General features: G+C 47.1%; 2 long non-coding RNA genes across 3 annotated transcripts in view; one reads left to right on the top strand and one right to left on the bottom strand.

Moving 5' to 3' along the window:
• Nucleotides 1–9,987, bottom strand: part of LOC140458542 (uncharacterized) — a 69,199-nt gene extending 59,212 nt beyond the window's left edge. For both annotated transcript variants that reach the window (XR_011953507.1, XR_011953509.1), the window contains exon 1: nucleotides 9,879–9,987. This is a non-coding gene — a long non-coding RNA (uncharacterized lncRNA). The remainder of the gene's footprint in view (nucleotides 1–9,878) is intronic.
• Nucleotides 9,988–10,525: 538 nt separating this feature from the next.
• The window catches only part of LOC140458607 (uncharacterized), a 36,208-nt gene continuing 21,842 nt past the window's right edge, over nucleotides 10,526–24,891 (top strand). Inside the window, exons 1-2 of the long non-coding RNA XR_011953606.1 lie at nucleotides 10,526–10,673; nucleotides 11,629–11,744. This is a non-coding gene — a long non-coding RNA (uncharacterized lncRNA). The remainder of the gene's footprint in view (nucleotides 10,674–11,628; nucleotides 11,745–24,891) is intronic.

Below are 24,891 nucleotides of genomic sequence, written 5' to 3'. Positions count from 1 at the left end.
GGGAGGGGCACAGCAGTAAGGGAAATGAATTTGGAATAGCAACTGAAGGCAATGGGTTTAACAATTGCAGTATTTCATTGGAGTGAATCGAAACATGGTAAGCAGTTTGATAACTGAGTAATAGTGGAGTAATGGAGAGGGATGATGGGGAGGGAGAGCCGGACATTGTCAGTGTACATGTGAAACCTAACACTGTGCTTTTGGGCGATGTTACCTCCTGGCAGTATGTAGGTGAGAAACAAGACGGACTAAGGATAGATCCTGGAGAGACACCAAATACAATGAATTCAGAAAGGGAGAGTGGAGATGGAGCAGGATTTTCCAATGATGGTGAGGTCAAATATTAGGTTTTAGCAGAATGGGAGAGAAGGATATAATCAGAAAAGACAGACAGACAGATCATGGAACAATATCTGTGAATTGCAAGGTGGGGGAGGGGGGGGGTGCAGGCGGAAATGACGGTGACAAGCAGGAGGATGAGACAGAGATTTGGAATGTCCATGATTTAGCTACACTAGGGTAAATGGTCAAGATGACCTCTAATAAAGCTTGACAAGAGACTCGAGGAAATGCAAGTTTAGGACTAAAATGAGGAGCATCCTTGTGAGGCAGTGTGGCTCGGTGGGCTAGTGGAGAGGGAGGAAAGAACAGAGGCAGCTGGTCGGACTGTCTCAATGTTATTGACAGAGAAACTCCATGTGCTCCTCACTCTTCTTGTTGGAGGGGAGGATGGAGGAGGCAGGATAATGGACATTGTTTTTATTTGCAAAACAATAAACAAAACCTGTGATAGTGATTCTAAAAATAAGTGAACAAACCTGTCGTATTTCTCAAGAATATTAAAATGTTAACTGAAGTTCAGGTTTGAATCCCAATTCGGTAGAGGGTTGCTCTGAAGTCAAGAAAAAAATACCTGGAATGAAGAATCTACTGTTTGCCATGGAGCCATTGGAGATGTTTTTCTGCTATTGACAATGTCCTTGAGGGAAAGAAACCCGACAGAAGGCCATCAAGTCACTCATTGTATTAATCACTGCACAGTCTCAACAAAGGAATGAAACTGGATGGACCACATTACATCTACCAATGCACTAGCAAATACAACCACACAGTCAGCCCTCTTGACCCTGCAACTTCCGCCTCACTGTGGGCCAACAGCAGCAGCAGAACTGGACTCCAGCCCAATCTGAAATCTCATGGCCTGGAATACCCCCACTCAACTGTTAACATCAAGCTGGGGATCAACCCTGGTTCAATGGTGAATGCAGGAGGGCATGTAAGGAACAGTACAAGGCATACCTAAAAATGAGGTGCCAACCTGGTGCAGCTACCAAACCTGCATGCCAAACAGCACAAGCAACACCAAATAGAACTAAGTGAACCCATAACCAACAGATTAGATTGGAGTTCTGCAGTTCTGCCACACCTAGTCAAGAATAGTGATGGACAATTAAACAACTCACTGGAGGAAGCATCACAGATATCCCCACCCTTACTGATGGAGGGGTCTCACACATTCATGCAACAGATAAAAGGACAGCATTAGCAGCGATTTTCAGCCAGCAGTGCCAAGTGGATGAGCCTTCTCCATTGGTCCCTGACATCACAGATATGAATCGACTTGGTTGAAAACTCATTTCCAATCAGATCAAGAAATGGATAAGTAGTGTAAAGGTATGGGCCCTGCCAATATTCTGGCAATAATACTGTTGGCTGTGCTCCAGAACCTGCTGCCCACCAAGACAAGTACTGCTCCAGCACTGGCACCTACTGACTTTGTGGAACATTGCTGAGGGATGTTCCAACACAAAAACACAGGGCAGATCCAACTCAGCCAATTCCCCTCCATCAGTCCACACTCGCTCAGCAGTGAGGTGATGGAAGGTGTCATCAACAGTGCTGTCACACAGCTGCTCAGCAATAACCTGCTCAGTGATGCCCAGTTTGGGTTCTGCCAGGGCCTCTCAGTTCCTGAGCTTGTTACAGACTTGATTCACAAACTGACAAGCAGCTGAATGAGGTGAGGATGACAGGCCAGACCCCCTCCAAGACCACTATTTCGACTTCAGTGATATCACCTGACCTCACCACAGTCTCAGCTCATTTGCTGAAACTCTCATTCATTCCTTTTGTTAACTCTAGATTTCATTATCTAAACCCACTCCTGGCCAGCATCCCACATTCACCCTCCCGATAATCTCAAGAATATTGAAAACTCTACTGCTGAATCGCTCACTTGTACCAAAACTTGCTGACCAATCAAAAGACTCCCATTTATAAGCAACAACAATTTACTTTCGTACCTTTGAATTAATTGCTGGCTGTAATCATTCCTATCTCCCTGCACCACATACCCTTTCATATCTCAATAACTCATTGTAGTTCAGACTCTCAATCATGTGTTTATTTTTGAGTTCACCTGTGTGACTGTTTCTATAGACTCCAAGGGAACATGGTCTGGAATCCCCACTCTAACCCTCTAAGATCGACTTTCTTCCTTTAAGGCATTCTTAAAAAACTGCTTATTTGGCAATGGTTGTGGTGACTGGACACAATATTCTCCATCTGTAGCCTTATGTCAAAAGTTCTCAATAATATATTTGTGAAATTAAAACCATGATGATTTGAACAGAGATCTTCTACTCTTCAATATCGTTGAGTGAATAATCTGTAATGTCTCTAACCCAACCACCTTCACCATACAAACTGCAGCAGTACAAGGAAGTCAAACATCACCCTCTCCACAGGCAACAAGGCTTTGGCATTGATCACTGGTTTCTGTGGAAGGAGAAATACACAGTTGATGTTTCATGGAGTGCACTATGAATTACAGGGAATGAAAATGGTGCAGAATTTGACTGTCAGAAATTGAAGGAAAATGCACTCGCTTATTGGAAAAAAGAATTCTTGACTGTCAAAGATATTGTGGAAAAAATAACCTGATAATGGAACATCATACGGTCAGGAACCGGCAGCAGTGGACAATTCATTTACATTCCTGAAGAAGGGCTTATGCCCGAAACGTTGATACTCCTGTTCCTCGGATGCTGCCTGGCCTGCTGTGTTTTTCCAGCTCTACATTTTTCAATTCATTTACAAATCAGTTGTGAAAGTAATAGTAAAATACTATACAGAGCAAAACTACACCCATGAGAGACTGAGGAAGCGAGATAATGAACAAGTGGACATCAGAGAACCCAGAGGTGAACCAGAGCAGAGTTCACTTTTATGATCCCACAGTCAAAGATGTCTAGCACAGAAACAGGCTTTTTCGGTCCAACTTATGCCAACCAGATATCCTAACCGAATCTACCTAAATTAAATCCTTTTTGCCACTCCTCAGCCCATTGGCCCATCTGATCAATATCCCACTGTACTCTGAGATAACCTTCTTCATTGTCCACAATACCTCCAATTTTGGTGTCACCAGCAAACTTACTAACTATACGGCCTCTATTCAAATCCAAATCATTTAAATAAATGATGAAACAAATCCAGAAAAAAGTCCCTTTCTCTGGGTTTGAATGTGCTCTGTGTAAATCCTGCCCTATGACTCTTTTTACCAGGGAAAGCTGCACATACATCCCTCTGAACTTTGCCCCCTACAAAGCTGGCGGCCGCGCACGTGTCCAGTGAATCATTGCCCCGAATAAAGATGGCGGCGCTCACTCGGGCCGATTACTCAACGAGGCATATTCCCGTTTGCTGCAAAAACGGGACTGTAAGTTTCAAATTTGTATTTTCCGATGTGTACCAAATGATTGTAAAACCTCTCAGACCATACCAACACCATTTCCCTCCCGTTTCCTGCTGTTTATTTCTTTCCTTACCGACAGCTCTCCGCGCACACACATTCCGATCATCCGCACACACCGCGAGGATGATCACGTGGTATAGTCTAGTCCCGCCCTCAGTCACTGATTGGCCGTAGGACCAACTGCACCGCCAGGTCCTCCAGCCCCTCCCCTGTTTTTCCATTGGTCCGCCGCTGACATCAATCACTTCTTCGGTCCAACCGGTTTTTGCCAACCATTTATCCTAACCTGATCTATCTAAATTAAATCCTATCTGTCTGTCCTCAGCCCATTGGCCCATCTGATCAATATCCCATTGTATTCTGAGATAACCTTCTTCATTGTCCTCAATACCAACTGTTGGCTGGAGCTTGCGCACTGCTTCGTGGCTTTTGTTGCTGTTTCTCAGTTACAAGAGTGAGGGACAAAGTTAAAAATCACACAACCACCTGATGAAGGACCAGTAAAGTAGTGTTTCCAAATAAACCTGTTAGATTGTAACCTGGTGTTCTGTGAATTTTAATTTTGTCCATCCGAATCCAACACCAGCATCTCCAAGTCACGAGTGATGGAGGCATGCATAATACAAGAACAAAAGATCTAGGAAAAGGAGAAGGCCGTCCTGCACTTCGAGCCTGCTTTACCATTCAATAAGCTCATGGCTGATCATTTTGTAGACGCAGAACCATTTACCCACATTCTTATCGTATTCCGTAATTAATTATTTCTCTTTTTAAAAAACTAGCTTAGCTTTAAAAACGTTTACTGAACTAGCATCAACTATTTCGCTGGGCAATGCACTCCATAGAGGTCAAGAAGTTCCTTCTCAATTCACTCCTAAATTTGCTGCCTCTAATCTTGTGGTGATACCCTCTTGTCCTAGCTTCATCTGCCAGTGGAAACATTCTCTCTATTTCTATTTTATCCATTCCATTCATTATTTTATATCTTTCCATTCTTCTGAATTCCAATGAATATAATCCCAATCTACTCAGTCTCTGTTAAACCAAACTCCTCACCTCCGGAGTCAACATACTTAACCTCCTCTGCACCCCCTCTAGTGCCAGTACATCTTTGAGCAAGAAAGCAGATAAAAACTACATGGAGTACTCCAGGTGTGGGCTCACCAGCACCCACTATAGCCCACCTCTGCTTTTAAACACAATCCCTTCAGCAATGAAGGACAATATTCCATTTGCCTTCTGAAATGATTGTTGTACCTGGTTACCAACCCTCATAAAGAAGGATGTTCAGGTACCTCTGCATAGCAAATAATGCATTTTTAAAAAATTCAAGTAGTAATCTTTTTACTAATATTACTCCAACTAAAGAGTATGGCTTTACATTTATGAACATAATATTCCACTTGCCAAACCATTGCCCACTCACTCAATGTATCTCGTTTCCTCTGCAAAGTTTCCCAGTACTCCACACACTTTGTCCTGCTACTCATCTTAGTGTCATATGCAAACTTTGACACCCTACATGTGGTCCCCAACTCCAAATCATCTGTATCAATTCTAAATAATTGCAGTCCCAACACTGATCCTAGAGGCACGCTACTAGGTACTGATTGCCAGCCAGAATAAGGCTTATTTATCCCCACTCTTTGCTTCCTGTTAATCAACCAATTTTCTATCCATGCTAATACTCTATCCCATGCACACTTATATAATGCAACAGCCTCTTGCGCAGCACCTTGTTGAAGGCCTTTTGGAAATCCAGGCACGCCGCATCCACTGGGTCCCCATTGTCCACCTTGCTCGAAATGTCTTCACAGAATTCCAAACGATTTGTCAAGCATGACCTGCCCTTTATGAATCCATGCTCTGTCTGCCCAATGGGACAATTTCTATCGAGATTCCCTGCTATTTCTTCCTTGATAATAGACCAAAGCATCTTTTCAACTACAGAGAATAAACTAACTGGTGTAGAATTCCCTATCTTTTGTCCACCACCTTTTCTTACAGTCCTTCCTTTTCACTGGAATATGTTTTTGCTGAGCACTTCCTAAAATGTCTTTGAAAATTTTTCACTGCTCATCAACTGTCCCACCATAAAATCTTTATTTCCAGTCTACTTTATCCAGGTTCTCCCTCATTCTATTTTAGTTCTCCGTGTTCAAGCACAGGACCAAGGTATTAGATTTTATCTTTACACTCTCCATTCTAACTGTTCTAACTTCAACCATACAGTGATCACTTCTTCCAAGAGGATCCCTAACTCTGAGGTCATTAATTATTCCTGTCTCATTGCACAGGGGCCAGATCTTGGATAGCTTGCTCCTTGTCAGTTCCATTTCATACTGTTCAAAAAAACTATCATGGATACACTTAATGAACTCCTCACGGTTACCCTGACTGAACTGGTTCGACCAATCTACATGTAGATTCAAATCACCCATGGTCATAGACATGCCATTTTTACAGGCATTAGTTATTTATTTGTTTATTGCCCATCCCAATGTGATGTTATTATTTGGCCTACACACTGTGCCTATCAGTGACTTTCTTGTTAACATTTTGAAAGCATCATTCTTGTTTCTCCTAATGTATGGCAATAAAAACAACTACTTGCATTGTATGGAATCTTTCACAATAGCAAATCTCCTAAGGTGCTTCATGGATGATCAAAACATTGATTAAAGAGAATGATTTTAAAATACATCTTAAAAGAGGAAAAAGAAGGTTAGGGAGGGTATTCCACAGACTTCTGTCCTTGGCAGCTCTAATTGTGGAGTGATGCAGGTGGGTTGGGTTGGAAAGGGAACGTGCAAAGGGGAAATCGAGGATTGCAGGCAGTGCATAAAGTCTTCAGGACAGAGGAGGTTCTGGACTGAGTCTGTCTGTCATAGACAGTATGGCTGCCTCATGGAATTTGAAGCACCGCAATGGGCCCATGCATGTCATGTTAGTCAAGGATAGTATAACGGTGGCTGAGAGAACATTTGATGAGGACTTCTCTACTGAAGTAGTGTGGGCTGAGGTTAGAAACAGGAGAGGGGAGGTCATACTGCTTGGATTTTTTAATAGGCTGCTGCAGAGTTCCAGGGAGGGGGAAGAGAGGATTAGCAAAATTACATTGGGTAGGAGTGAAAGTAACATGGTGGTCATTATGGGGTCTTTAACTTCCCAAACATTGACTGAAAATGCTATAACTCTAGTATGTCGGATGGATCAGTTTTTGTCCAATGTGTACGGGAGGGTTTCCTGACACAGTATGTCGAAGGGCCGACAAGAGGGGAGGCCACATTGGATCTGGTCCTTGGTCATGAACCGGACTATGTGTTTGGTTCAGTTGTAGGTGAGCACTTTGGAGAGAGGAGTACAATTCAGTTATGTTTAGTTTAGCGATGGAAAGTGATAGGTACATGCCACAGGTGAAGAATTATCGATGGGGCAATGGCAATTATAATGCAATTCAGCAAGAATTAGGATGCATAGAATGGGGTAGCAAAATGCAGTGGGTGCAGACAATGGAAATGTGGAGCTGTTTTAAGGAACAGATATTGTGTGTCCTTGATAGGTATGTCCCTGTCAGGCAGGGAGGAAGTGATAAGGTAAGGGAACTGTGGTTTACCACAGAAATTGCATCTCTTGTTAAGAAGAAGTAGGAGGCTTATGTGTTGATGAGGCAAATGGTACAGATGAGGCCATGCAGACTTACAGATCAGCTCGGAAGGATTTCAAGAGAGTTAAGAAGAGCAAAGAGAGGACATGAGCAGTCTTTAGCAAATAGAATAAAGGAGAACCCTAAAGCTTTCTATAGATATGTGAGGAATAAAGGATAGGGTAGAAATAGGGCCAATCAAAGACAGAAGTGGGAAGTTGAGCGTGGACACTGTGGAAATTGGAGAGGTGCTAAACGAATATTTCTCATTGGTTTTCACTCAGGAAAATGAGAATATTGCAGACAATAATGAGGTAGAAGATGTTAGACGAGAAAGGATCGAGGTTAGTTACGAACAGGTGTTATCAATTCTAAAAGAATTGAAAGTAGACAAGTCCCCTGGGATGGATGGGATTTATCCATGGATTTTCTGGAAAGCTAGGGAGAAGATAGCAAATACTTAGGCTTTGATATTGAGCTGTCATTGCCTACAGGTTCAGTACCAGAGGACTGGATGATTGCAAATGTTATGCCCTTGATCAAGAAGGGCAGTCGAGATGACCCAGGTAATTATATACCAGTGACCCTTACTTCTGTTGTAGGAAAGGTTTTGGAAAGGATTATGAGAGACAATATTTGTAATCATCTGGCAAACAATAATATGATTTCAGATTGTCAATATGGTTTCGTCAAGGGCAGGTCGTGTCTCACAAACTTCATTGAGTATTTTTGAGATGGTGACCAAGCATATAGATGAGGGTAGGGCAGTTGACGTGGAATACATGGACTTCAGTAAAGCCTTTGATAAGGTTCCAAATGGTAGGCTCTTAGATAAAATGCAGCGACATGGAATTGAGTGTGATTTAGCAGTTTGGATTAGAAACGGGCTTTCTGAAAGAAGGCAGAGAGTGGTGGATGATGGAAAATAATCAGCCTCCAGTGCAGTTATTAGTGGTGTGCCACAAGGATCTGTTTTGGGATCACTGCTGTTTGTAATTTTTTATAAAAGTCTTAGATGCAGGCATAGGTGGATGGATTGGTAAATTTGCAGACGACACGAAAGTCAGTGGAGTAGTGGACAGTGTGGAAGAATATTACAGGTTGCAAGGGACTTGGATAAACTGCAGAATTGGGCTGAAGGGTGGCAAATGGAGTTCAATGCAGCTAAATGTGAGGTGATACACTTTGTGAAGAATAACAGGAAGGCAGAGTACTGGGTCAATCGAAACATTCTTGGTAATGTAGATGTGCAGAAGGATGTTGGAGTCCACGTACATAAATGCCTGAAAGTTGCCACCCAGGTGTACAGTACTGTTAAGGTGGCATACAGTGTCTTAGGTTTTATTCATAGATGGATTGAGTTCTGGAACCACAATATCATGCTGCAACTATACAAAACACTGGTGCGGCCATATTTGGAATATTGTGTGCAGTTCTAGTGCCCATATTTCGGGAAGGATGTGGAAGCATTGGAAGAGGTGCAGAGGAGATTTACCAGGATGTTGTGTGGTCTGGAGGGAAGGTCTTATGAGGAAAGGTTGAGCAATTTGAACGTGTTCTCATTGGCAAGAAGGTGGCTAAGAGAGGATTTGATAGAGACATACAAGATGATCAGAGGCTTAAATAGGGTAGACAGTGAAAGTCTTTTTCCTAGGATGATGACATCAGTGTGTATGAGGGGGCATAACTACAAATTGAGGGGTGATAGATTTAAGACAGATGTCAGAGGCAGGTTCTTTACTCAGAGACTAGTAGGTAGTGGATTCCACGCCCTAACCAATGTAGTTAACGCAGCCACTATAGTGAGATTTAAACAATCCTTTAGATAAGCACATGGGTGATTTTGGGATAGTGTAGGGGTATGAGCTGAGAATAGTTCACAGGTTGGCGCAACATCAAGGACCGAAGGACCTGTTCTGCGCTGTATTGTTCTCTGGCTATTGTGCTACAAGAGTTTTTTACTGTCTTAAACAGAGTGATGGATCTTGTATTGTGAGCTTACGAAGTGTCACTGATCTCTACCAAACATGTTCGAGGTAGAGAATGCTGCCTGACCTGCTGTGCTTTTCCAGCAACACATTTTTCAGCTCTGATCTCCAGCATCTGCAGTCCTCACTTTCTCCATGTACGAGGTAGAGTCAGGGCAATAATAAGATGCTGCAACAGGAGGGGGACAGGTAGCTCCATACAAAACCCGACTCCTTCTCAACTGTTTTCACCACAAAAACCGAGCGCCTTCCAGAAAAGCACCTCTATATCCCACCACAACATTTTGCCCCACAATCGTGGTATCTGGCTGTGCACTAAGAGGAGTGCAACAGCCTGGACTGGGACCCTGAAACGCTTAGTAAAGAGTCAAATCATCTGAGCATTGACAGCCCCACCACATTGCATGCATTTTCTATTGTTTTCTCTCTGTTCCTGACTTCCCTTGTTTTTCCTAATTAACCTGCTAAAAGTTGTTGTTACACACACCTGCACAAGCTGTGAATTGAACCCAGGCCCCTCGGTCCAAGATTCGGGATATTTTCACCGCGTCACAAAACATCGAATTGAACTTCCTTTGTCCCTTGCCTGCGAAGTCTCGCCTGAATCAACTCTGCAATTGGGAGGAAGGGGCGGAACAGGAAGACCGAGTAGCGGCCGGTCCTCCAACCAGAGTGAGTGAGGAGCGGGGCCAAAGCATTCTCGGGAGTGAGCGCTTCAAGATTGGTCAGAGAGCAAACTATTTTGCAGGATTGATCATTCTCATGATATAGTGGAGCATTAAATCTCTCTCATAAATCACTGCGAGATTTTAAGAAATCCTGTCGTTGAAATGTAAATCTGATAACATACATATTTCCAATCGATTTGCATAACGCGAGTAAGAAACTTCTTTTCAAACTCCCAGAACGATTGGTAATTTACATACCTGGCCGTTATGGTTGATTTGGACCGGACAATCTATTTGCATGTTAGACATCTCTATGACTGTAACTTGACAAAACAATTGTTAATGACGAATATTTTACCCATCAGTCTGTGCAGTTATGAATATTCTCTGTGAACTCACTGATAACCTCAGGCGCACGCGCAGTCTCGTTTCTGTGCAGAGCATGCGCAATGTCACATTGGTCAGGGCAGAGGGAAATGGAGCTGCTTTCTCCGGCAGCGGCTTCAGAGAGCGGTGCCCAGAGCCGATGTGAGGGAGCATCGCCGGGAGAAAGGAGCGTAGAGAATTCACAAGTAAAGGTTAAAAAAAACTCGGAAAAGACCCTCCGAGCCCGGGTAAGGAGGTGGCGGTCTCTGATCAGGGAAGGGGGCCCAGGGTCACGGCCGCCATTTGTTTGAGGGAAGAGGGAGCGCGGGCCTGAGGGCCGCCATCTTGAGAAGGTCAAGGTGCAGGAGGGCGGGGCTCTCGGGGTCTGCAGAATAATCAGAGGAAAGGGAAGACCCATTGTTATTGATTAATTCCACGAACACAGCTTCACTGGGCGATCCTGCAGGAATATCCTCTCTCAGTCCTGCTGTGATGTTTCACCCAATCAGAACCAGCAGCTCTCCTCCTCTCTCAGCTCCCCTTCTGTCCTTCCTGCAGCATCTGTCCCCTGGAACATTGAGCTGCCTGTCCTGTCCCTCCCTCAGCTGTTGTTTCTGTAATACCTGTGATATCCCAGTCCCACCTTAGATTACTTCACTAAAGACAGGAATTCACCCGATGGATGTTTCTTAACTTCAGCAATTGTTTAATACTCACTTACAGGTTTATAATTACATCGATTTTGAAGCATTTATTTCACATTCAATCATTTGCAATGGTGGGATTTGAACCTGTGTCCAGAGAATACTTGCTGAGTTTCTGGATAAATTGTCACACAATAATGCCACTAGGCCATCACTTCGCCTGCTCACAGTTTGTATATCCCAGTGCAACATGAATCAAAACTCTTTCTTCCTGCACAATTGTTTGACCCGGCACTCTGGTGATGTGACTCAATACCTCTCCATGTGGTATCCCTCACTGTGTGGCTCTAATTGCTGCCTCTGTCAGGGTCTCTCACTCTTGAAGCTACTCCAGATCATGAGCCAACAGAATTCTCCACTCCAGAGAGATGAGGCAGCATAGGTCAGGAATGGAGACTGGGATTTTCCAGATCTCTGTGTGCTCAGTGCCATTCTACATGTGTAACCCTCACAGCATCAGTCTAATTTCCCATTCTGCCTATTTCTGTGTCTTCTACAGGTAATCAGGGAGTTCCTGACTCAATAGACTTGCCAACTGCTGGTTGGGACGATGGTTGGTCAGCCAGAAATGCAAAGTCAGGGAGGTCGGGAGTCTTCAATAAATCCTGCTGCCAGGTAAGATCATTCCAGTGCACAGAGCAGAAAGTAATAAAGGGGATCCAAATATCAGCTAACAAGACATGACATAGAGAAAGTGCTGGAGGGGGAGCACAGTACAGATACACCCCAGGCTCAATCACCACGCCTGCTGCAAGTTTTGTTGTAATGAGACAGCATCGGGAATTCCCAATTATCAGTCCAGGCCTGTGCTTTCTTAGAGAGCATCAGAACAACTGAGGGGAAAGCAGGCCTCCCACGAGAGGGTGGTAATGCTGCCTGGGATCTTTCTGTTCCCTATTCCCTCTCCAACACTGTATCTATGGCTTGTATTGAGGACCAGTGTCTTCAATCATTCTAACTCCTATAACAGTTCCTATCTCTGTCATCTCCTCCCCTCTCACCAATTATTTCACATATTTGAAACCTCCAGTCCAGATGACCATCCGTATCGTTGTAACTTGCTTCAGTCTCTACAACATGCCTTGTCTCGATAGTCTCCTCCTCCAATAACTGGAGACATCAGGTCTGTTTCTGTGTGGTATGACTCTTCGGCTGAGATTTCCTAAATGGAATGAGTCCCGTTTGCCTGTGTTTGTCTCATATCCCTTCAAACCTTCTCCTCTCCATGTACCTGCCCGAGTGTCTTTTCCATCGTGTAATTGTACTTGTTTTTACCATTCCCTCTGGCAGTCCAGTCCGTCTGTGCACCAACCTCTGTGGATAATGTTGCCCCTCAGCTCCCCCTTTAAATCCTTGCTCTCTCACCTCACATTTATGCCTCTAGATTTGGACTCACTTACTCTTGGCAATTCACCTTACTTAGACCCTACATGGTTTCATAAACCTTTATAAGAAATATTGACGACAATGTTACCAATATCTCCAACTCATGTACTCAATGCTCTGACCAATGAAGACAAGTGTGCGAATTGCCACTTTCAACACCCTGTCGCCCTGTGATGCCAGTCCAAGGAACAATATAACTGCAACCCTTGGTCTCTCTCGTTTCTACAACAATGTCCAGGGCCCAACCATTACCCGTGTGAGGCCTCACTGGTTTGTCTGAACTAAATCCAACACCTGAATTAAACTCCATCTTTCATTCCTTGCCCCACTGGCCCAGTTGATTACCATCCCCTTCGATAACTATATTCCCTGCCCACTCCTTCACTAATCTTGGTATCCACAAACATAATAACAGGGACTCCTATATTTTCACTCAAATTGTTTATGTAAATGGTGCACAACAGTGGTCCCAGCACCAATCCTTACAGCACACCGCTGGTCAGAGGCCCCAGTCTGAACAACAACCCTCTCCCACCACCCGCTGTCTCCCACTGTCATCCCATTTTGTATCCAGTTGGCAAGCTCTCCCTGATCCCTTGTGATCTACCCTTACTAACCAATGTATCATGCTACACCCTGAACAAGGGTTTGCGGAAGCCAGAAACAACGTCTGTTGCTCTGCCTTCGGCTATCTTTTTGGTCACATCTTGAGCAAACTCCAGTCAAGTATATGAGATATGTTTTCCCACGCACAAAGCCATGCTGGCTGTAATCAGGCCTTATCTTTCCAAATGCATGTAAGGCCTACCTCTCAGAATGACCCCCAACAACTGACCCACCCTGATGTCTCGCTCATCAGTCTGTAGTTCCCTGGCTTTCTCTTGCAGCCTTTCTTAATTAATGACACAACATTATAATCATAGTCAGAGTCATACCGCACTGTTCGGTTAACGCTAACCATGCTCTAAAACTGATCTCGTCCCACCTGCCTGTTCCTGGATCATATCCCTTCAAACCTTTCCTATTCCTGTACTAATCCAAATGTCTTTTAAACATTGTAATTGTCCCCATGTTCACCCCTTCCTTGGGAAGTTCATTTCACACACAACCCACCCTCTGTGTAACAATGTGCCTCATGTCTTTTATTTTATATATGTCTCTCCTCTAAACTTAAAAATGTAGTGCCTTGTCTTGAAACTCCCCTGTCCATGGGAAAAGACAACTCCCATTAGCTCTATCTATCCCCCTCATGATTTTATAAACTTCTATGAGGTCATCTGTCAACATTCAGGTTTCAGTGAAAAATACCAACCTATTCAGCCTTTCTTTATACTGAAGCCTTTCGTACCCAGCCACATCCCAGTAAATCTCCTCCCAACCCTTTCCAGCTGAATAACATCCTTCCTATAACTGGGCGTCCAGAACTGGACTCAGTATTCCAGGAGAGGACTCATCAATGGTCTGTATAATCTCAATGCGACTTCCCAACTCCTATATCCAAAGGACTGAGCAATGAAAGCAAGTGAGGCCAGCACCTTTTTTTAAACTATCCTGTCTCTCCATGTTACAAACTTCAAAGAATTATGTAGCTGAACCCTGAGCTCCCTCTGTTCTACAACACTACTGAAGGTCTTGCCATTAATTGGATAAGCCCTGCCCGTGTTTGTTGTACCAAATGCATTACCTCGCGTTTATTCAGTTGAACTCCATCTACAGTTTTTCAACCATTCACACAATTCATCAGGATCTCTTTGTAATCTCAGAAAACCTTCTTCACTGTCCACAATCCCACCCTCCAGTCTATCAGCCTATCACACATTGCTCTCTATGGTACAAATAGCTCTGCTAGGGGCCCTACAATTTCTTCACCAGCTTCCCACAATGTCCTGAGATCCATTTGATCAGGTCCTGGGGATTTATCTACCTTTGCATTTTAAAACCTCCAGCACCTCCTTTTCTATATTGTGGACTCATTTCAAGACATTGAGTCATTGAGATGTACAGCACGGAAACAGGCCCTTTGGACCAACTCCTGCATGACGTTTCTAGTCACATTTGCCACAATTTTGCCAATATCCCCCTAAACCTTTGCTATTCATACACCCATCCACATGCCTTTTAAATGTATTTCTATCAGCCTCCACTATTTGCTCTGGCAGCTTATTCCATCCACTCTGTGGGAGCCAGTTGTCCTTTAGACCCCTTTGAAAAGTTTCCCTCGCCTGGGGAAATGGCCTTGTCTATTGACCCTATCGATGACCATCATGATTTTAAACACCTTTTATCGGTTAACTCCTCAGCCTCCCATGTTCAAGTGAAAACAGCCCCAACCTATTCAGGGTTTTCCCTGAAGTACAAACCCTCCAACCCTGACAACATCTTTGGTCATTTCTTCTGAGCCCTTTCATGTTCCACGATATCCTTCCGATGGCATTGAGACCAGAATTACACACAGTATTCCAATAGTGGTCAGGACAAACACTGTTTAGTTCCCTGAGCACCCCAGTCTTTATTCACAGTAAGTTCCAAAGTGAAATATTTGTTTCGGATCTTGTAGTTTCACACATCGTTGCCTTCATTGATCATTAAGGAGACCGGGTTTGTCCCGAGCTCTTCTTTTGCTCTTAATACACTTGTAGAGTCTCTTTGGATTCTCCTTAACTTTCTCTGCCAAAGCGATCTCGTGTCCCCTTTTTACATTCCTGATTTCCATCCTAAGTGTATTCCTACAGCCCCGATGCTCCTGAAGGGATTCCCTTGAGTCAGCCAGTTATATCTGACATGTGACCCCTTTTTTCTTGACCACAGCCTCGAAACTCAGCCAGTGTTTCCTAATTCAGTCAGCATTGAGCTGCACACTAACAGGAACACGCTGGCGCTGAACGCTCCTTTTATCTCGGTTTTAAAATATTCCGACATGCCAGACTTCCCTTTACCTGCAAATAGCCTCCCCAGATCTACTTTAAAAATTCATGTCTAATACTATCTTGCTCCATTGAATAACTTTAACTTGTGGACCAGGCCTGTCCTTTTCCATCGCTATTTTCAAACTAATACAATTGTGGTAACTTTCCAAAGTGCTCCCCCACTAACACCTCAGTCCCGTTCCCGACCTTGTTTCCCAAGGGGATGTCAGGTTTAGCCCCATTCTCCAGTTGGGCCATTTACATAATGACTGGGAGTTTTCAGAACACACTTAACAAATTCCTTCCATCCAAATGCTTAACTTAGTAGCAATCCCAGTCCAGGTTTGGAACGGTTAAGGTCCCCAATCATTACAACCCTATTACTCTAAGAGATATCTGAAATCTCCTGACATATTTGCTCCTTCATCTCCCATTGCCTATCGCTGTAGTCCGACCGTAGAAAATTAATGACCAATTTTTATTTCTCAGTTCCACTAATATCGTTTAACTGGGCGATCCTACATGAATCCTCCCTCGAGGTACTGCTGGGATGTTTCCCCCAATCAAACCCACCAGCTCTCCTCCTGTTCTCCCTTCTGTTCTATCCTTCCTGTAGTATCTGTCCCCTGGAACATTGAGCTGCTGCTCCTGTTGCTCCCTCAGCTGTGTTTCTGTAATATCTATGGTATCCCAATCCCATGTTCCCATCCATGCTCTGGGTTCATCTGCCTTATCTGTCTGGCCCTTTGCATTGAAATAACTGCAGTTTAATCCATCAGTTTTCCCCAACTGTCTGCTATGTTCTTGCCTGCCTTGTCTACTTATATTGCTCTCTTGAACATTTGTACCAGCCTCAACTTTCTTTCTGGCCTTACGACTCTTTGGGGTCACACAGCCCTGCCAGACAAGTTTAAATCCTCTCGAGCAGCTCCAGCAACGCTCCCAATCAGGATGTGGGTCCCCCTCCTGCTCCCAGTTCAGGTGTATTCCCCACCCTGTCTACCTGTGCTGACACCTTCAGACATCCAGGGACTTGTCCACCAATGTCCCTGTATTCCTCAGTACTCCAGGAGGACCAACCATTCATGATGTATATCATTTGTTCATTAGACTTGCCACAGTGCATTACCTCACAGTGATCAGAAGTAAACTCCATCTGCCATTACTTTGCTCAGTTTATCAGCTGATCGATATCAGACTGCAGCCTGAGTCCATCCCCCTCACTGTGGACAACACCCTCACCTTTCATGTTATCTGCAAACCTACTAATGATTCCTTCTGCTTTCACATCCGAGTGATTAATGTTCATAATGAACAGCAATGGCTCCTGCACAGATCCCTGTGGTACACCCGCTGGGCAAAGGCTTTCAATCACAAAAACAACCCTCCACCAATTGTGGAGCCAATTTACCAACTTACCTTGGATCCCATGGGCTCTTCCCTTTTGGACCAGCCTTCCATGTGGGACCTTGTGAAAGACGTTAATGAACTCCATGTAATCCACATCATCTGCACTGCCCTCATCAATATCAGAGGACAGACGTCTAGCAAATCCATACAGACAATCCCTAATGAAATTGTTGGGGTATCCATTTTTGGCGAATACATTGTATCGGTGTTCTTCTTCCTCTTTTTGCAATTCTGGTGTACTGCAGTGTGTTGTGGCCCTTTTGAACAGTGTCTTGATGCAACTTCTTTTGTGTGTTTTGGGGTGGTTGCTTTCGTAGTTCAGGACTTGGTCTGTGTGTGTGTCTTTCCTGTAAACCTTTGTGGTGAATTCTCCGTTCGGTGTTCTCTGTACCATCACGTCTAGGAATGGGAGTTGGTTGTCCTTTTCTTCCTCTCCAGTGAATCGGATTCCTGTGAGTGTGGTGTTGATGATCTGGTGTGTGTTCTCTTTTTCTGTGTTTTTAATGATTACAAAGGTGTCCTCCACATATCTGACCCAGAGTTTGGGTGAATTTGCGGTAAGACTGTTTGTTCTAAACTTTGCATTACCGCTTCTGCTATGAGTCCAGAGATGGGTGAGCCCATGGGTGTGCCGTTGATGTGTTCATATATTTGGTTGTTGAATGTGAAGTGTGTTGTGAGGCACAGGTCCAGTAGTTTAAGTATGCCGTCTTTGTTGATAGGTTCACCGTCCTGTTGTCTGTTATGTCTGTCCAGCAGTTTGGCTTTTGTTTCTCTGGCTAGGGGTTTGTCGATAGAGGTGAACAGTGCCGTTATATCAAATGAGACCATAGTTTCTTCCTTGTCCATGTGTATATTTCTGATGATGTCCAAGAATTCCTGTGTTGACTGTACAGAGTGTCTGGATCTGCTGATCAGGGGTTTCAGTTTCTGCTGTAGTTCTTTCGCCAGTTTGTGTGATGGTGTCCCTGGTAGTGATACTATGGGTCAGAATGGGATGTCTGGTTTGTGCACTTTAGGTCATCCATAGAATCTGAGGGTGTTGTTGCTTTCAGTTTTCATTCTCAGGAGGTCAAACCTGGTTATCTGTCCGTTGTTTTTGTAGGTTTCTCAGTGTGTTGTTTATCCTATTGGTGAGCTGCGGGGTGGGGTCAAACTCCACGCAATTTCATCCACAGATGCCTCGGGGAAAGACAATGGAATTAAGACATGCCATGACCCAAAGGACTAGCCACACTACCATACATCAAGAACATTTCGGAACTGACAGCCAGACTACTGCAACCACTAGGACTCATAACAGCACACAAACCAACAGCCACTCTCAGACAACATCTCACCAGAACGAAGGACCCGATACCCAACATGAGCAAAACCAACGTAGTGTACAAAATCCCATGCAAGGACCGCACAAAACACTACATAGGACAAACAGGAAGACAGCTAACGATCCGCATCCATGAACACCAACTAGCCACGAAACGACACGACCAGCTATCCTTAGTAGCCACACACGCAGATGACAAGCAACGTGAGTTCGACTGGGACAACACTACTATTATAGGACAATCCAAACAGAGAACAGCCAGGGAATTCCGAGAGGCATGGCACTCATCCACAGTTTCAATCAATAAGCTGTGTGTGCGTGTTCCTCCCACGCTGTGTGTGCATGTACTTCTCTCCCTTGCTCTGTGTGTGTGTGTGCGCGTGTCCCCCTCCTGCTATGAGTATGTGTTCCTCTTGATGTGTATGTGAGTGTTACTCCCTCACTGTGTGTCTGGGTGTCCCTCCCTCGCTGTGTGTCTGCGTGTATCCCCTTGACTGTGTGTATGTGTGCGTGTCCCTCCCTTGCTTTGTGTGTGTGTGTGTGTGACCCTCTTGCTGTGTGTGCGTGTCATTCCTCACTGTGGGTCTGCGTGTCCCTCTCCCACTGTGTGTGTGTGTGTGTGTGTGTGTGTGTGTGTGTGTGTGTGTGTGTGTGAGTGAGAGAGAGGCCCTCCCTCGCTGTGTGTGCATGAGTCTCCCCCTCGCTGTGTTTGTGAGTGTCCCTCTCTTGCTCTGTGTGTGTGCGTGTCCCTCCCTCGCTGTGTGTGCATGTCCCTCCCTGGCTGTGTGTGCGCGTGTCCCCCTCTTGCTGTGTGTGTGTCTCTCTCTCTCTCTCGCTGTGTGTGTGTGTGTGTGTGTGTGTGTCCCCATCCTTGCAGTGTGTGTGTCCCTCCCTCGCTGTGTGTCTGCGTGTACCCCCTCACTGTGCGTACGTGCATGTCCCTCCATCGCTGTCTGTGTATTTGTGCGTGTCCCTCCCTCGCTTTGCGTGTGTGTGCCCCCTCTCAATTTGTGTGCATATTCTCTCCCCATCGTGGTATCTGTGATTGTCCCTCCTTCGCTGTGTGTCCCTCCCTCGCTGTGTGTGCATGTCACTCCCTTGTTTTGTGTGTGCATGTCACTCCCTTGTTTTGTGTGTGCATGTCCCTCCCACGCTGTGTGTGTCCATGCTCCCACCCTTGCTGCATGTCTCAGCGTGTCCCTCCCTCGCTCTGTGTGTGTCCCTCCCAGCTTTGCATGTGTGTCCGTCCCTTGTATGTGTGCACGTGTGAATGTCCCTCCCTTGCTCTGTGTGTGTGTGTGTGTGTGCGCATGTCCCTCCCTTGCTGTGTGCTTCTGTGTGTGTATGTATGTGTGCGTGACCCTCCCTCACTTTGTGTGTCCATGTGTCCGTCCCTTGTGTGTGTGTGAGTGCGTGTCCCTCCCTTGCTGTGTGCGTGTGTCCCACGCTTGCCGTGTCTGTGTGTGTCCTCTCTCGCTGTGTGTGTGTGCCCCCTCTCAATTTCTGTGCACATGCCCTCCCCCTCGACATGTGTGTGCTTGTCCCTCCTTCGCTGTATGTGCGTGTCCCTCCATCGCTGTGTGTCTGTGTGTATTTCCCTCACCGTAAGTGTGTGTGTTTGTCCCTCCCTCGCTGTGTGAGCGCGTCTCTCCCTTGCTTTGTGTTTGTGTGTGTGTGTGTGTGTGTGTGTGTGTGTGTATGCGTGTGTCCCTCCTTCGCTTTATGTGTGTGTCCCCGTCCCTCGCAGTGTGTGTGTGTCCCTCCCTCGTTGTGTGTCTGCTTGTATCCCCCTCACTGTGTGCATGTGCATGTCGCTCCCTCGCTGTGTGTGTGTATTTGTGCATGTCCCTCCCTCACTTTGCATGTGTGTGCCCCCTTCTCAATTTCTGTGCACATGCCCTCCCCCTGGACATGTGTGTGTTTGTCCCTTCCTCGCGGTGTGTGAGTGTCCCTCCCTTGCTTTGTGTTTGTTGTGTGTTGTGTGTGTGTGTGTGTCCCTCATTCACTTTGTGTGTGTGGCCCCGTCCCTCACAGTGTGTGTGTGTCCTGTGTGTATGTGCGTGTCCCTCCATGTGTGTGTGTGTGTGTGTATTTGTGCGTGTCCTTCCCTCGCTTTGTGTGTGTGTGTGCGTGCCCCCTCTCAATTTGTGTGCACATGCCCTCCCCCTTGCGGTGTGTGTGCTTGTCCCTCCTTCGCTGTATGTCCCTCCCTCGCTGTGTGTGCATGTCCCTCCCTCGCTGTGTGTGTGTGTCCCTCCCATGCTGTGTGTGTCCATGCTCCCTCCCTCGCTGCATGTCTCAGCGTGTCCCTCCCTCGCAGTGTGTGTGTGTCCCTCCCTCACTGTGTGTGTGTCCCTTGCTCTCTGTGTATGTGCGCGTGCATGTCCTTCCCTCACTGTGTGTGCATGTCCTTCCCTCACTGTATCTGTGTGTCCCTTCACTGCGTGTCCCTCCCTCGCTCTGTGTGTGCGCGTCACCCCTTGCTGTGTGTGTGCGTGTTCCTCCCTTGCTCTGTGTGTCCCTCCTCACTGTGTGTGGGGGTGTGTCCCTCCCTCGCTGTGTGTGTGTGTGTGTGTGTGTGTGTGTGTGTGTACCTCCTCACTGTGTGTGTGGGTGTGTCCCTCCCTCGCTGTGTGTGTCTGCGTGTGTGTGTGTCCCTCCCTTGCTGTGTATGTGCGTGTCCCTCCTCGCTGTGCATGTGAGAGTTTCCCTCCTTGCTCTGTGTGTGTGTGTGTCCCTCTTGGTGTGCATGTGTGTACTTGGCCCTCCCTCGTTGTATGAGCATGTGACTCCCCCCTCGCTGTGCGTGCGTGTGTCCCTCTCTTGCTCTCTGTGTGTGTTTGTGTGTGTCCCTCCCTCGCTGTGTATGCATGTCCCTCTCTCGCTGTGTGTGTCTCTGTTTGTGTGCTTCCTCATGCACGTGTCGCTCCCCCGCTGTGTCTGTGTGTGTGTCCCTCCCTCGCTCTGTGTGTGTGCATGTGTGACACTCCCTCGCTCTGTGTGTGTGTGTGTGTGGTCTCACCTTCGCTGTCTGTGTATGTGCGTGTCCCTCCCTCGCTGTGTATGTTTGAGTTATCCCCTTGCTCTGTGTGTGTTTGTGTGTCCCTCTTGCTGTGCGTGTGTGTGTGTGTGTTAGTGTGTATATATACATCCCTCCCTTGCTGTGTGTGTGTGTGTCCCTCTCTCGCTGTGTTTCTGTGTTTGTGTGCTTGAGCATGAGCGTGTCCATCCCTCACTGTGTGTATGTGTCCCCTCTTGCTGTGAGTATGTGTGACCCTTTTACAGTTTATGTGAGTGTCCTTCCCTCGCTGCATGTGTGTGTATGCGTGTCACTCCCACACTGTGTGTGTGAGTGTCCCTCCCTTGCTTTGTGCGTGTGTGTGTGTGTGTACCTCTTGCTGTGTGCACGCGTGTCACTCCCTCGCTCTGAGAGTGTATGTCCGTCCCTTGTGTGTGTGTGTGTGTGTGTGTGTGTGTGTGTGTGTGTGTGTGTGTGTCCCTCTCTAGTTCTTTGTGCATATCCCCACCATTGTGTGTCTGCATCGACCCTCGCTGTGTGAGTGCCTGTCCCCCCTTGCTGTGTGTGCGTGCCCCCTCTCAATTTCTGTGCACATGCCCTCTCCCTCGCCGTGTGTCTGCTTGTCCCTCCTTCCCTGTGTGTGTGCATGTCCCTTCCTTGCTGTTTATGTGCGTGTCCCTCTCTCGCTCTGTGTGTTTGTGTATATCCCTCCCTCTCTGTGTGTGCATGTCCGTCCTTCCCTGCGTGTGTCTGTGTTTGTGTTTGTGTGCTTGTGCATGCGTGTGTCCCCCTCTTGCTGTGAGTGTGTCCCTCTTGCAGTGTATGTGAGTGTCCCTCCCTCACTGTGTGTGTGTGTGTGTGTGTGTGTGTGTGTGTGTGTGCGTGTGTGTTTGTGTATATGTATGAGTGTCAATTCCTCACTGTGCTTGTGTGTCCCTCCCACGCTGTGTGAGTGTGTCCCTCTTGCTGTGTGTGCGTGTCTCCCCCTCCCTTGCTCTTTGTGTATGTCCCCTCGCTGTGTGAGTGCATGTCCCCCCCTTGCTGTGTGTGTGTCCCTCCCTCGCCGTGTCAGTGCATGCCCCCTCTCACTTTCTGTGCACATTTCCTCCCCCTCGCCGTGTGTGTGTGTGTGTGTGTGTGTGTGTGTGTGTGTGTCTCCCTCCATTGCTGTGTGTGTGCATGTCCTTCCCTTGCTGTGTGTGTGTGTCCCTCACTTACTCTGTGTGTGTGCATATCCTTCCCTCCCTCGCTATGTGTGTGTGTGTGACTCACTGTGTATGTGTACATTTCACTCCATCGTTGTTTGTCCCTCGCTCGCTGTGTGTGTGTCCCACCCTCTCTGTGTATGTGTGTGTATCCCTCCCTTGCTGTGTGTGTGTTTGTGTGTCCTTCTCTCGCTGTGTGTGCTTGTTCATCCCTCACTGTGTGTGTTTGTGAATGACCCTCTATCGCTGTATGTGCGCATGTCCTTCCCTCGCTGTGTGTGTACGTCCCTCCCTCGCTCTGTGTGTGTGCATGTCCTTCCCTCCCTCACTCTGTGTGTGTGTGTGCGTGTGTGTGTGTGTGTGTCTCCCCCTCCCTTGCTCTTTGTGTATATCCCCTCGCTGTGTGAGTGCATGTCCCCCCCTTGCTGTGTGTGTGTCCCTCCCTCGCCGTGTCAGTGTGTGCCCCCTCTCACTTTCTGTGCACATTTCCTCCCCCTCGCCGTGCTGGTCCCTCCTTCCCTGTGTGCGTGTGTGTGTCTCCCTTCATCGCTGTGTGTGTGCGCATGTCCTTTGCGCCCTCGCTGTGTGTGTGTGTGTCCCTCTAGATGTGCACGCGTGTTTGTGGTCTTCCCTCTTGTGTGTGCATGTGTCTCCCCCTCACTGTGTTTGCGAGTGTCCCTCTCTTGCTCTGTGTGTTTCTGTTTGTGTGTATGTCCCTCCCTCGCTGTGTGTCTGCATGTATCCCCTTCACTGTGTGTATGTGCGTGTCCCTCCATTGTGTGTATTTGTGCGTGTCCCTCCCTCGCTTTACGTGTGTGTGCCCACTCTCAATTTGTGTGCACATGCCCTCACCCTTGCAGTGTGTTTGCTTGTCCCTCCTTCGCTGTGTGTCCCTCCCTCGCTATGAGTGTGCATGTCGCTCTCTTGCTGTGTTTGTGCGAGTCCCTCCCATGCTGTGTGTGTCCATGCTCCCTCCCTCGCTGCATGTCTCAGCGTGTCCCTCCCTCGCAGTGTGTGTGTGTCCCTCACTCTCTGTGTATGTGCACGTGCATGTCCTTCCCTCACTGTGTGTGCATGTCCTTCCCTCACTGTGTGTGTGTGTGTGTGTGTGTCCCTTCGCTGCATGTCTCTTCCTCGCTGTGCGTGTGTGTACGTCCCCCCCCTTTCTGTGTGTGTGTGTGCTTGTCCCTCCCTCGCTGTGTGAGCATGTGTCTCCCCACTCACTGTGTGTGTGCGTGTCCCTCTCTTGCTCTGTGTGTGTGTGTGTGTGTGTGTGTGTCCATGTCCCTCACTGGCTGTGTATGTGCGTGTCCCTCTTTCGCTGTGTTTCTGTGTTTGTGTGCTTGGGCATGAGCGTGTCCATCCCTCGCTGTGTGTACGTGTCCCCTCTTGCTGTGAGTATGTGTGACCCTTTTACAGTGTATGTGAGTGTCCTTCCCTCGCTGTATGTGTGTGTATGTGTGTCACTCCCACACTGTTTGTGTGTGCCCCTCACTTGCTGTGTGTATGTGTGCGTGTCCCTCCCTTGCTTTGTACGTGTGTGTGTGTGCCTCTTGCTGTGTGTGCGCATGTCACTCCCTCGCTCTGAGTGTGTGTCCATCCCTTGTGTGCGTGTGTGTCCTTCCCTTGCTCTTTGTACATATCCCACCATTGTGTGTCTGCATCGCCCCTCACTGTGTGAGTGCCTGTCCCCCCTTCTGTGTGTGCATGCGTCCTTTCCTCGCCATGTCTGTGCATGTCCCCTCTCGCTGTGTGTGCGTGCACCCTCTCAATTTCTGTGCACATGCCCTCCCCCTCTCCGTGTGTCTGCTTGTCTCTCCTTCCCTGTGTGTGTGCATGTCCCTCCCTTGCTGTTTATGTGCGTGTCCCTCTCTCGCTCTGTGTGTTTGTGTATATCCCTCCCTCGCTGTGTGTGTGCATGTCCTTCCTTCGCTGTGTGTGGGTGTCCTCCCTTGTGTGTGTGCATTACCTTCCCTCCATGGGTGGGTGGGTGTGTGTGTGTCCCTCCCTCGCTGTGTGTGCATGTCCCACTCTCACTGTGTGTGTCTGTGTTTGTGTGCTTGCGCATGCGCGTGTCCCCCTCTTGCTGTGAGTGTGTGTCCCTCTTGCAGTATATGTGAGTGTCCCTCCCTTGCTGTGTGTGTGTATGCATGCATGCATGTCAATTCCTCACTGTGCCTGTGTGTCCCTCCCTTGCTGTGTGATGTGTGTGTGTCACTCCCTCGCTGTGTGTGTGTGTGTGTGTGTGTGTGTCTCCCCCTCCCTTGCTCTTTGTGTATATCCCCCTCGCAGTGTGAGTGCATGTTCCCCCCTTGCTGTGTGTACGTGTGTCCCTCCCTCGCCATGTCAGTGCGTGCCCCCTCACAATTTCTGTGCACATTTCCTCCTCTTCGCCTTGTGTGTGCTTGTCCCACCTTCCGTATGTGTGTGTCCGTCCATCCCTCGGTCGTTGTGTGTGCGTGTCCCTCATTCTCTGTGTGGCACGGTGGCACAATGGTTAGCACTGCTG

Source organism: Chiloscyllium punctatum, chromosome 33 (genome assembly GCF_047496795.1).
Source record: "Chiloscyllium punctatum isolate Juve2018m chromosome 33, sChiPun1.3, whole genome shotgun sequence".
NCBI lineage: Eukaryota > Metazoa > Chordata > Chondrichthyes > Orectolobiformes > Hemiscylliidae > Chiloscyllium > Chiloscyllium punctatum.
This window is presented reverse-complemented; position numbering and strand designations above follow the sequence as displayed.